The following is a 10,349-nucleotide window of genomic DNA, read 5'->3' as shown; positions in this document are numbered from 1 at the left end:
TTATAAATATATATAATTTGCTCTATTTTAAGGAGAGAGGGAACTTATTGGGGGGCAGGGATCAGATGCAGCAGTGGCGACTGGGCCCTTGGTGCACCTGGAGGGTGGGGGTGGGGCAGGAGCTTCAAGCCGGGCAAGGCGCGCAGGGCCCGCGCCCGCCGCACGCGCGTGTAAATGTAAAGGAACCTATACAGAGTCTATCTATCGACCTTAGCTCTATATCTCTATATCTATACGAAGTCATAGTTTGCTCTATTTTTGTACCTGTGCTTAGAGATGTTTTGAGCAGTGTCCCCTTCCCAGGTGGGCTGGGATGCTAGCTCATGCCTTGACGCCACCTCCTTCCTCATCCTTGCTTCCATACGCTCGTTCAGAGTTGCTTTAAGTCTTTCTGATGGAAATGTGTATATACGAAAAGTGTGTAACATAAAGCAAATAATCCACTTGCAGAAAGGACACGTGAGCTGAGGGTCGTGTGGAGCTGCAAGATCTCATAGCCCCTTGCCCCTGGGAGGAACGCTGGCTTGAGCCCTGTGGCAGACGTGCTCAACTGGGCGAGGCTGGCGGGCAGCTGGAAACGCCGTGGGTCCTCCCCACGTGGCCGTGGGCCGGTACCCAGCTCCTCAGAAGGAAGCCGCTCAGCAGCATTAGAAGGGGAGGTCACGGTTCCCTGGGGGCGTACAGTGACACCTGTCCCGAACTGTGGCATTGTGACGCCAACAGCTCCTGGCGGGTGTGGTGGGGAGAGAGCTCGTGAGGCTGACAGCGTGGGGCTCGGTCTTGGAGAAGACACACCCTGGTCGTTCTTGCCGCGGATTCTTGAAAGCAGTGTGAATGTGGCATCTATTATGATAATAGCATCAATATGGCATCTATGCTTTTTTCGGTTATTTTTAATTGGGAAATAAAGTGCCATTGGACATGGGATGGTCCAATAGTGGGACACCGGGAAGCGGGGGATAAGGAGTGAGAGATTCACTTTGGGCAGGACTGGGACGTAGAAAACCCGAACAATGTTTTGGCAGAGTTTGACCCAAAATGGAAGTTCTGGTGAGCAGGCGTTCACTTGTCTCTGAGCAGGAAACTTCGTGCGCCCTGAAGAGTACCTCTCTGAGCCAATCTGAGACCTCACATGCGCCGCAAGGCCACGCGCCTTGCAGCCTCCGCACGCATCTCCTGGGTGCGAGCTCCTCCTTCCGACTTGCCAAGAGCTCAGAGCCATGTGTCGGGGGCTGGGGCAGGGCCAGATGGTGCGGGCAGGGAGGGCAGACCCACGACTGCAACCTCTTGGCTCCTAAGTCCTGCTCGTCACTCAAAAAAAGGCAGCACTAACCCTTCTTCCCCAGCCAGAGCGGGCTGCTCTCTAAGCGCTCTTGTCTGTGGAGTTTGAGCATTAGAGGAACTCGGATGCCTCAGCCCTGGGAAGGGCTCTCTTTACATTTTGGGAGTTTCGTGGGGAGAGGAGGTTGGGGTGAAGCTTCAGTCTGACTCCTGATGCTTACGGGGCCCTGCCATTCACTCAGGCACTGTCCTTGGATCCTCAAAGTATCTGCTCAAACAAAACACTTCCCGTTTTCTGAGGACGTTGAAGGGAAGCGGGCTCTGTCCGCGCAGTCCTGGAGGGGCTCCAATACCGTGTCCAGCAGGCAGCGTGTCCATCTTTCCGTCGGCTAATCTTTCCTGCAGTCTCCTCGGGAGGGCCAAGGTGGATATGGCCACCTGTTCCTCGTATGATTTTGCAGGGAGCTTGAGCAAGAAGAAGGACAGCAGATTCTGATCCTTCCTTGCTTTCAAGTCCCCCAAGCCGCCAAAGCCTCCACTCAGGGAGGGTTTCCAGTCCTGTTCTTTTGGCTTTTAGAGCCACCGTCCTCTCTCCTCTGTCAACTCTGCCTGACTTCCGGAACCCATGTGACCGGCAGGGTACATCGCTTCAGCACCATAGGCACCTCATGGGACTAGTGCTCCCACGACGGCCGAGGATCCCCCAGTGCTTGGCTGTCATTCCACATGAGCCAAAGGCTTGGTCCTTAGAAACTGCAGCAGTATCAAGGGACAGGAGATCAGGAGAGCCACTGCCGGCCCGGTGCCATTCCATTCCTCGACCTGCAAATGGACTCTTCGTTTTGGGGAGGAAAAGGGAAGGTGGGAACATATTCCCTGCCTGGAAATTTTAGCACTTAGAGAGGATGTCGTGCAGCCCTCAGCAAGATGGTGAAAGGAGAGCTGTTGAGGGGAAGGACAGACAGCCCCGCAGCAATGTCCAGTTTTCCCGAAGAGCCAGCCTTCCACAATGCACGTGCAGCAAGGGGATTGAGATCCGAGTGTGTACGGAGTAAGCAAGGACCTTGGGACCCCTCAGTTAGTGGGGCAGGTGGACGCGGCCCACAGCCACTGCCAGGAACCCGAGCTCTTCCGTCTGCTTGTCACATACTCCTTGGTCCCCATAGGTAGACGAGACATTGAATTTTGGTGCTTTTCCCTTTCGGTAGGAGGTGGGGGAATCTGTAGGGTTGTTTCCATTTTGCTACCTGTGTCTGCGATGGAGAACAAGAGTTTGCAGTAGACAGAGCTGCTGGGAATTGCTCTCCCAAGGACCGGTGTGGGCCTCTTCCCCGTTGTCATCAACTGACAGCTTGGGAAGAGGGACGTGTCCATTCTCCTCGGACCTTTGCTGCGGATGTTTTCACGTTAAGCACTCTGGGCAGTGTGAAAGTAGGGGGCGGGGGATGGGAGAGCCCACACAGCTCACTTCCCAGTGCGTAAGGGCTTGACCACGACACTGGAGTGTGGGGTCTCTCCTATGGCTCAGTAAACTAGTGTAGTGTCCGGGGACAGGGAGGGGGTGCTTCATGGAGTGATCTTGATGCTGGAATTTTGGATGGAGGTTTCCGAAGGGGAATGGCTGGTTAGGGGCGAACAGCAGTTTAATGCCTCATTTACTGAGTCAGATGCATCAGTGTGAGAAGGTCTCGAAGTCCCGTTGAGATTTAATTTCCTAACTGCCATTCGTGGGGCGGAGACAGAGGGCCTGGGCGGGTATGCTGTCACCAGCTGCCTCTTCTCTGCAGCCCCTGAGTGAAGGGACCACATCTGCTTGATGTCAGTGACTCTTGTCCTTTCGTCTTCAACTTTTTCTCTTCCACTAGGAGGGGCTTTTGTCATCCTGGATAGAATTCTTCCATTGTACACCTGGAGGCAAGTTTTCTAAGAATTTTTTGCCCTGTTTCACCCGGAGGTCCGCAGACACACAGGGGGCGGGGGGTGAGTAGGCTTGTGGGTGGGGAGGGGCTCCCGACGCTACCTCCCTAGGACCCCCTAAAAACTCCGTACCTCTAGACGCCTGGTGGCCTCTTGCTCTAGCTCTTCTTTTCTTACAAGTCTGGATATGACCATCAGTTTCGTCATGAGATTTCTTGCTCTCATTTCGAACTCTTTTTTCCTCTCTCCCACTTTCTTTGGGGGTTACCCCCGATCCATGCCAGGTCTTCTCGCAAGGACCGTTCAAACCTCATGTCCATTTCTTGAATGTTGAGTATTACAACATAACTGCGCTAGGGTGCTTCATGGTGCTGTTCTCGAAGACGCCAGTGGACTGGGTCTTTTGCTCCACTGGTTCCTTATCTCTTGCTGTATTTTGTCTTCTATTTCATTTTTTTCCCTAGGGGTGTGGGGTGGGAGACTTAGGGGTGGCTTTTGTGTTCTTTCTCTCTCTGTCTTTCTCTATTTTCTTTCCGTACGTGTGGACTGGTTAAAGTCAGTTATCGTGGGCAGCTGACTTTATGGCATTGATTGGCCGACTTTGGTTCAATATTAAAGACAAACCAACACATTGTACAGCTGCACACAGAACACCTTTGAGTGAAATTGAATGGCAACTAGAGGCTTACTTTTTGAACTTCAGGTATGTAACTCAAAAGTAAATAAAAACACTATTTTTTCAGTAAGCTTTTTTTTTTCTTCTAAAAGATGACTTAGAACTCAAACTACAAGAACATTAAATCGGTGCTGTACCAAAGCCTTATATGAACATGTTCTATGCTTTGTGTAACCTGTCTGTGGGGAGCTCCCTGCTCCATCACCTATTTCTCAAAAGCCTGGGAATGCCAGCGTGTGCCAAGCCTGGGGCTGGGTCTTGGGGAATCTGTGGGCCAAGGGGTCCCCTGGGAGCAAAGGGTGATGGTGAGGACCGGACACCATTCTGCTGCCTGAGCAGACTCTGAAAGGAAACCAGGCATGTGTGTGTGTGTGTGTGTGTGTGTGAGTGTGATTGTGTGTGTGCGTGTGCATGTGTGAGCTTATAAGTGCATGATGCCAAAGTGCGTGCACTATGTGGGTCCTGAGAGGGAGAGCCAGGTCGGCTCTGGGAGTGGGTGGTGGGAAGAAGGGGGGATGTTCTCTCTCCTGTTTCCTATGTCCTTCCCTCCTCCGCTGTCTGCGAAGGGAGGTGTATTGGAAACAGCTACACTCTCAACCAGGTGCTTTTTTCCTCAACATCTCCAAACTCTAAGCACTTATAAAGGGCCTATCCAAGGGGCAGGCACCTCCAGCTCCCAAATCACACATTTTCAAGACTGGGAGGCACCTTTTTCCTCTCCAGCCCTTGCTTGGTTTCTCGGGGAAAAGGGACCCTCTGCCAGGGTCCCTGGACTTGCTGTTCCCGGGCCTGGGATATTGGCTGTCCTAATCCACTTCTTCTCAGTCCACCGAGAAGACCCCACTGGAGATGACCCCTAAGCCACGCTTGCTCTGTGGCCCTAAGCAATAATGCCTGCCCTGGCTACCAACGACAGTGATCCCTTTGGCCTTAGACTTGCCGGTTAAGAACTGAGTGATGCCCCAAACTCAATTAGGGAGAGACTCGCAGCCTGCCGCAGGCTGTCACGCCAGGCTCCACGCGCTGGTATTGTCAGGCTTGCTAATACTAACCAACTCATCACCAGTAACACTGCATGTTCATATCCTGAATTAAACATCAAAATGCGTGAACAAGTACACAAGCAAAAAGAAAGAAAGGCGCATCAAATGACAAGATGTGTAGCCAGTGAAGGTCCCCCTGGGAGTGTTGCAAGTTCAAATTAATTAAAGAAGTTTAGTATTTAACTGCTCCTCATGTAACATTACTCTGCTTCAGAAATGTTTTGTATTTTGATATAAATAAACATTTGCTAAAAAAGTTCGCTTTCTGATTTTTTTTTTTTTTGTACCTAAGAAGTATTTCCTGATGTTATCTAATCTCACTTCTGGCCCTAGGTCTCCCTGATCAACCCATTTTAAATTCATGGCTCCACATAATTCTGAAAGCATTCGAGGCTTGGAGATGAAGGAGCTGCTCTCCATTCATTGAGCAAATACACACGAGTGTGCGCATCCCCGTCCTGTTCTCTTGGGATGCATCCGTGAACAAAACGGACAAGGCTCCTGCTCTTGGAGGGCTTCTGTTCTAGTGGTAGCAAGGCAGACAATAAGTAATTATTGCATTAAGAAAATTATGTAGAATGGAATAAAATGATAAGTGATTCGGGGCCAAAATATCTAGCAAGGTAATGGGCAACAGAGATAGAGAGAGAAGGCGTTGATTGCAATTTAAAAGACAGTGCTCAGAGCGGGCCTCACAGAGACAGTAGTAGTGGAGCAAAGACTGTGTTTAATGCACTTACACTACTTTTACTTGGGAGGCTGCCTGAAATCTTTGCTGACTCTTCAATTACGTGATGAAGGTAATTTTTTGGTTTGACGCCATCCTGGTCTGAACGCGTCCCCAGCTAACAAGGGCTGGCCCAAGGCAAACTCTCTTGTGCAAGAGTCAGTGGAGCAATGACCACTCTGAGGTTGAATCATCTTCTCACTGGGAGCAATCAGCAGGCTCCAGGGGCGATTAGATGGGTTCGATTGCCTAAGCTGGCATACTTTCCTTCCCCAACCACGTGGTCTTCCCTATTTCTTGGCGTCCTTTTTTTCTTACATTCTATCTAGGCAATGCTCCCTGGGTGTCTATCAGCTCCTACTATGCTTGTTTTTAATTTTATTTGGGATTTAGGTGGAGGGAAAACATCGAAATATGATATTCCTATTTATATCTGTTGTTCCAAGAGAAGAAAACAACCAACCGAATACACAGACAAAAATAGGTCTATCTACAAATTTTAAAACCTCTGCCACGGTTTAAAAAGCCTGCGTGTAAACTTCCCTAAAAGCCGTGAGGTGAGGACGCTATTCCAGGCAGCCCCTCTGGTGTCCATACACGGCTGTCCTTCGCCTCAGTTACTTGCCACAATTCCCTCCCTTCCCTAGTTTCCCTTTCTTCTTCCCTCTGCCCTCCCCTTTTCTTAGCAGGCCGTGATGAAGATCTTTTCAATATTTCTTATATTCTTTGGTCTTGATTTTCTAAAAGCAGATACTTGGAGTGTTTTGCAGTCTCTTATTTACACATAAATGAATGCGACCAACGTTGCCAGACCCACCCAGTGAAAGCCAACTCTAAGTTCCCGCACGTGAGGTTGTGACGGTGAGGTCCCCTCAGGGTCTTCTGTAGGGGCAGCTTGTTGGTCTAAACAAGCCTTTTTGCTACATTTGCAGGCTCTGTGGCAAAGCTAAGTTAAACAAAAGTAGTGAGGAAAAACAAATTTTGGTCAGGAGAACCTTCTTTGTGTTAAATTGTATTATTTAAGGGATTTTAGACTATTTTTAAGGCTGGGCCTAACTTTTTATATTGACACAGTGCTCCATATGTTAAAAAGTCCCTTCGTTTTTATTTCACTGGGTGCTCACAGTAACCTTATGGGGTAAGTAAGCCCCTGTCTCTGTCCCTCCTTCCCTCCCTCCCTCCATCCTTTCCTCCTCTCCTTGTTCCACAGACGCTTTAAGGCAGCAAGATTTTAAGGCAGCAAGACATTGCCTAGAAAATAAAAAAGGCCCCATACTGTTTCCCTTAGGCTTCCTTTCAGACGGACATGGCACAGTCCCGGGTTGCCTGTGTTCCCCACATGAGGGCGCATGGCCCCTTAAGTCTAGAAAGTGACACTTTGGAGCCCCACTGAAGGATGCCAGGGCTTTCATTAGTGGAAATTCGGGTAAATTACTGTGAGAAGAAAGGGTTGGCGGGAGGCCACAAGACAGCAAACTTCATAGGCTGATAAACCTCAAGACAAGGCTGGTTTCAGGGTCAAGGCTCTTTGCTTTTAGGCTCTGGGGAGAGACCGAGCTGGCCCTGGTCTGTAAAAGTCCTTTAATCGTCACACAGGTGGTGTGGTGCAGGCAAGCCCACCTCGGGTCTGTAAACTGGCCACAGTCTCCTGTGTCCCCAGCCTCCCCTTTTGGGCCCCTTCCCCTATTTCCATAGAGCCCTTTTCCTGTGTGGTCAGGGGCCTCGGACCCTTCTGTCTGCAAACCTAGAGTTCAAGAAGAATTTCAAGATGCTGTAGCTATTTCACCAGTCGAGGCAGGCAGTCCCTTTCCTTGGGACTCTGAAATGCCAGAGCATAGATTCCTCACTCTGCTTTTGAGCAACCGTATTTACAGTGGCTTGCTTTTTTGTTTTTCCCCCTGGGGAAGAAGTCTCTGTCCTGCTTCTGCCATTTAGTAAGGGATGGACTTGGGGAAATGGCTTCACCTTTCCGAGGGAGCTGCTCTGAGGCAGGCAGCCAGCTTCCCTCCTTCAGAAACACACACTGGTGCTTGTCAGCGCAGACTCCCAAATGCCGCGGCGCTGGTCCCGCTCTCTCCGGAACTCCCTCAACAGCGCCAGGCTGCAGCTCGGTGGGCAGCCCTTCCGAGGAGGGAGAAGCCACTTTGTCCTTCATGCTGGCCACCCGGTTGCTGCGGCCTGTGATTGCAGAGTGTTATTTCACTGGGCTTTGAGGGGGAAGCACACTCTTTTCACCCACATGAGGTGAGGAGGGGACACCTCTTAAGGCCAGTGACCCTGCTCTCCCCTTTCTTTCCTCTCCCTCCCTTGCCTTACCCTCTCCCTGCAGAGGAGCGGTGGTGTGGTCCCTTCTCAAGCTGTGCTGGAGGGGACCAGCCCTCTTGAGAGTGAGGGATCCTTATTCCTGTTTGTCCTCAGTTTGGGACCTTAGTGTCCCTTAACACTGAATCACTTGTCATTGCGTGTCTGCCTTACTGATGGAGCCCCGGTACCTATCACAAAAGAGAGACTTACTACATATTTATTGAAAGAACGAATCATTGGTCAGAAAAGTGCCTATTCTATGTGACACATTTAGGCCTCGTCACGTTGCTGATGAGAAGGGACCCCCAGGTGAAGAGCGTCCTAGGTAGAAGGCTCAGTTAGGGCAGCCCCTGAGGTGGAATGAGTTCTGTCTGGGGAACAGAAGAAAGAGTGAGTCTGAGCGGGAAAGGAAGGGGAGAGCGGCAGGAGATGAAGCTGGAGCAGCAGGCCAGGGCTTTGCAAACCAGAAGGAGGGTTAGGTTTGATTCTTAAGGTGGCGGGAAGTCACTGGGGAGGTCTGGGCTGGGAAAAGGCATGGCCTGATTGGTGCTGTGAAAAGATCCCTCTGACTGCTGGTGCAGAGGGGTTGCGGGAGGGCGAGAGCAGGGCGAAAATGAGTGATGCCGTCTACAGCTGAGGAAGGCAGGGTTTGCACCAGGGCAGCCCCAGCAGCGATGGAGAGAAGGCTGGTTTGGATCTGTTTGTAGGAGAGTAGGCAGGCTTGCCGGAAGCCTTGACGTGAGAGGTGAGGGAACAGAGGAATCAAGAATGACTCGTAGCCCGAGCAAGGACCTGAGCAACAGAGAAGGAGAGGACGGAGGGAAGAGGAGGTGTGGAAGGGGAGAGAAATCAGAAGTGTGAAAGGATCACTAACCTTCCCACTGGAGATGCTGGGTCCGATGTCACTGGATTTGTAAGCCTGGAATCCCAGAGGGAGACTGGGCTGGAGGTAGGGATTAGGGAATTGTCCTCGAGAGATGTATTTAGTCCTAGGGAGAGGGGCAGATGGAGAAGAGGAGGTGCATCCCAGCCACTGGGTGAAAGAAAGTGAGATACAGCATTGATGGGGGTGACCAGGGCGGCCTTGGTGGAGCGTTGGGGACAGAAGTCCACCTGCAGCCAGTTGAGGAGCAAGTGGAGATAGTGATCATTGACTAATCTGGGGCTGGGAGGCAGAGGGGATGTTATCATGGTGCAAGGGAATTTGCTGATCACCGAGTGGACATTTCCCAGGACATTGCTCCAGGGTTTAGGACACAGTGGGGCTGCAGTGCCCCACCCACGGCCCCTCTATAGGGTGGACGTGCCCAGCCCCAGCTTCTTTGAATGTTGGTGGCTAATGGCTCACAGGTTCCCCGTGGCTGGAGAGGTGTCCTCAAATGATACGAGCCTCCTTGTCCAAGAGGTTATGTGCCCCTTTCCCGGGGTGACCCTCTGCCAACGGCTGACACAGGGATATAAAAGACCACCACTTGCCTTAAGAGGGGGCCCCCTATGGTGCTTCTCAGGACTAGGCCAAGGCTGGAATTCACCTGAGACTGCATCCTTGATCACTTCTTTTTCTAAACTTGTCTAGCTCTCCTTGCTTCCTTGTACCTTTTTTCTTGAAGACTATTCCCACAATAAAGCACATCTTGCTCCTCGCAATTGCCCATCTTAGGCTCTGCATGTAGGAAACCCATGCTAAGACCTGCTGCCAGGGGATTCTAAGGACAGAATTCTGGAGTTGGGCCACCTGCCAACTGGCTGGCAGTAGGACCCCATCATAGTGGTAGGTTCAGTAGTAACAGTCCCTGGCATGTGCTAATGGTGCAATTGCTAAGATTGTCACCTATGCAGAACTGAGGCAAGGTACAGGTGAAAGGGATGTGTTTGTTCATAGAATATCTTACATTTGAGAGATACTGGAGAAAGAATACCGAAAGGAACTATGGAATTGACTGGCTGTCACAGAATGCCATTGATGCTTTGAAGAGAGAAAATGTGGGATCAAGACAGTCAATCACTGATTTAACACAGAGTGAGAGTAAGAATGCCTCCTTGGTAGCTTCAAAGAGACCCTCCTACGTGCAGAAGGGCAGACAAAGCTGAAGACAGACCCAGGACTTAACTGTAAGAGTGGCAGAATTTTGGGAAAGGCTAATCTCAGACTGGGTAAGTCTCCCATGCTAAAGTCATGGCTCTGGTAGGAAAGGACCTGGAGCCCATGGCCTGGGATGGGAGTGTAGAGATGAATGTGTTGGAAGACCTTGAACCTTCTGATTGTCCTGAAACCTCTGGTCCTGCAGCAGTGGCCATTCCCCTTTCCTGGAAGACAGAAGCCCTCCTTGCTTGAAGAATAAGAAGATGCTTCAACTGAGGCAGGCCTCTTACAAGAAATTCTTGACTTCTCAGTGGTTGC

General features: G+C 50.8%; 1 pseudogene; it reads left to right on the top strand.

Moving 5' to 3' along the window:
- The first annotated feature begins 1,013 nt into the window (after positions 1-1,013).
- Positions 1,014-1,367, top strand: LOC105810316 (annotated as a pseudogene).
- Positions 1,368-10,349: the final 8,982 nt, after the last annotated feature.

The sequence above is a fragment of the Propithecus coquereli genome, unplaced genomic scaffold (genome assembly GCF_000956105.1).
Source record: "Propithecus coquereli isolate 6110/MARCELLA unplaced genomic scaffold, Pcoq_1.0 Scaffold209, whole genome shotgun sequence".
Classification (NCBI taxonomy): Eukaryota; Metazoa; Chordata; class Mammalia; order Primates; family Indriidae; genus Propithecus; species Propithecus coquereli.
The sequence above is the reverse complement of the archived record's forward strand: the minus strand, read 5'-3'. Positions and strand labels throughout refer to the sequence as shown.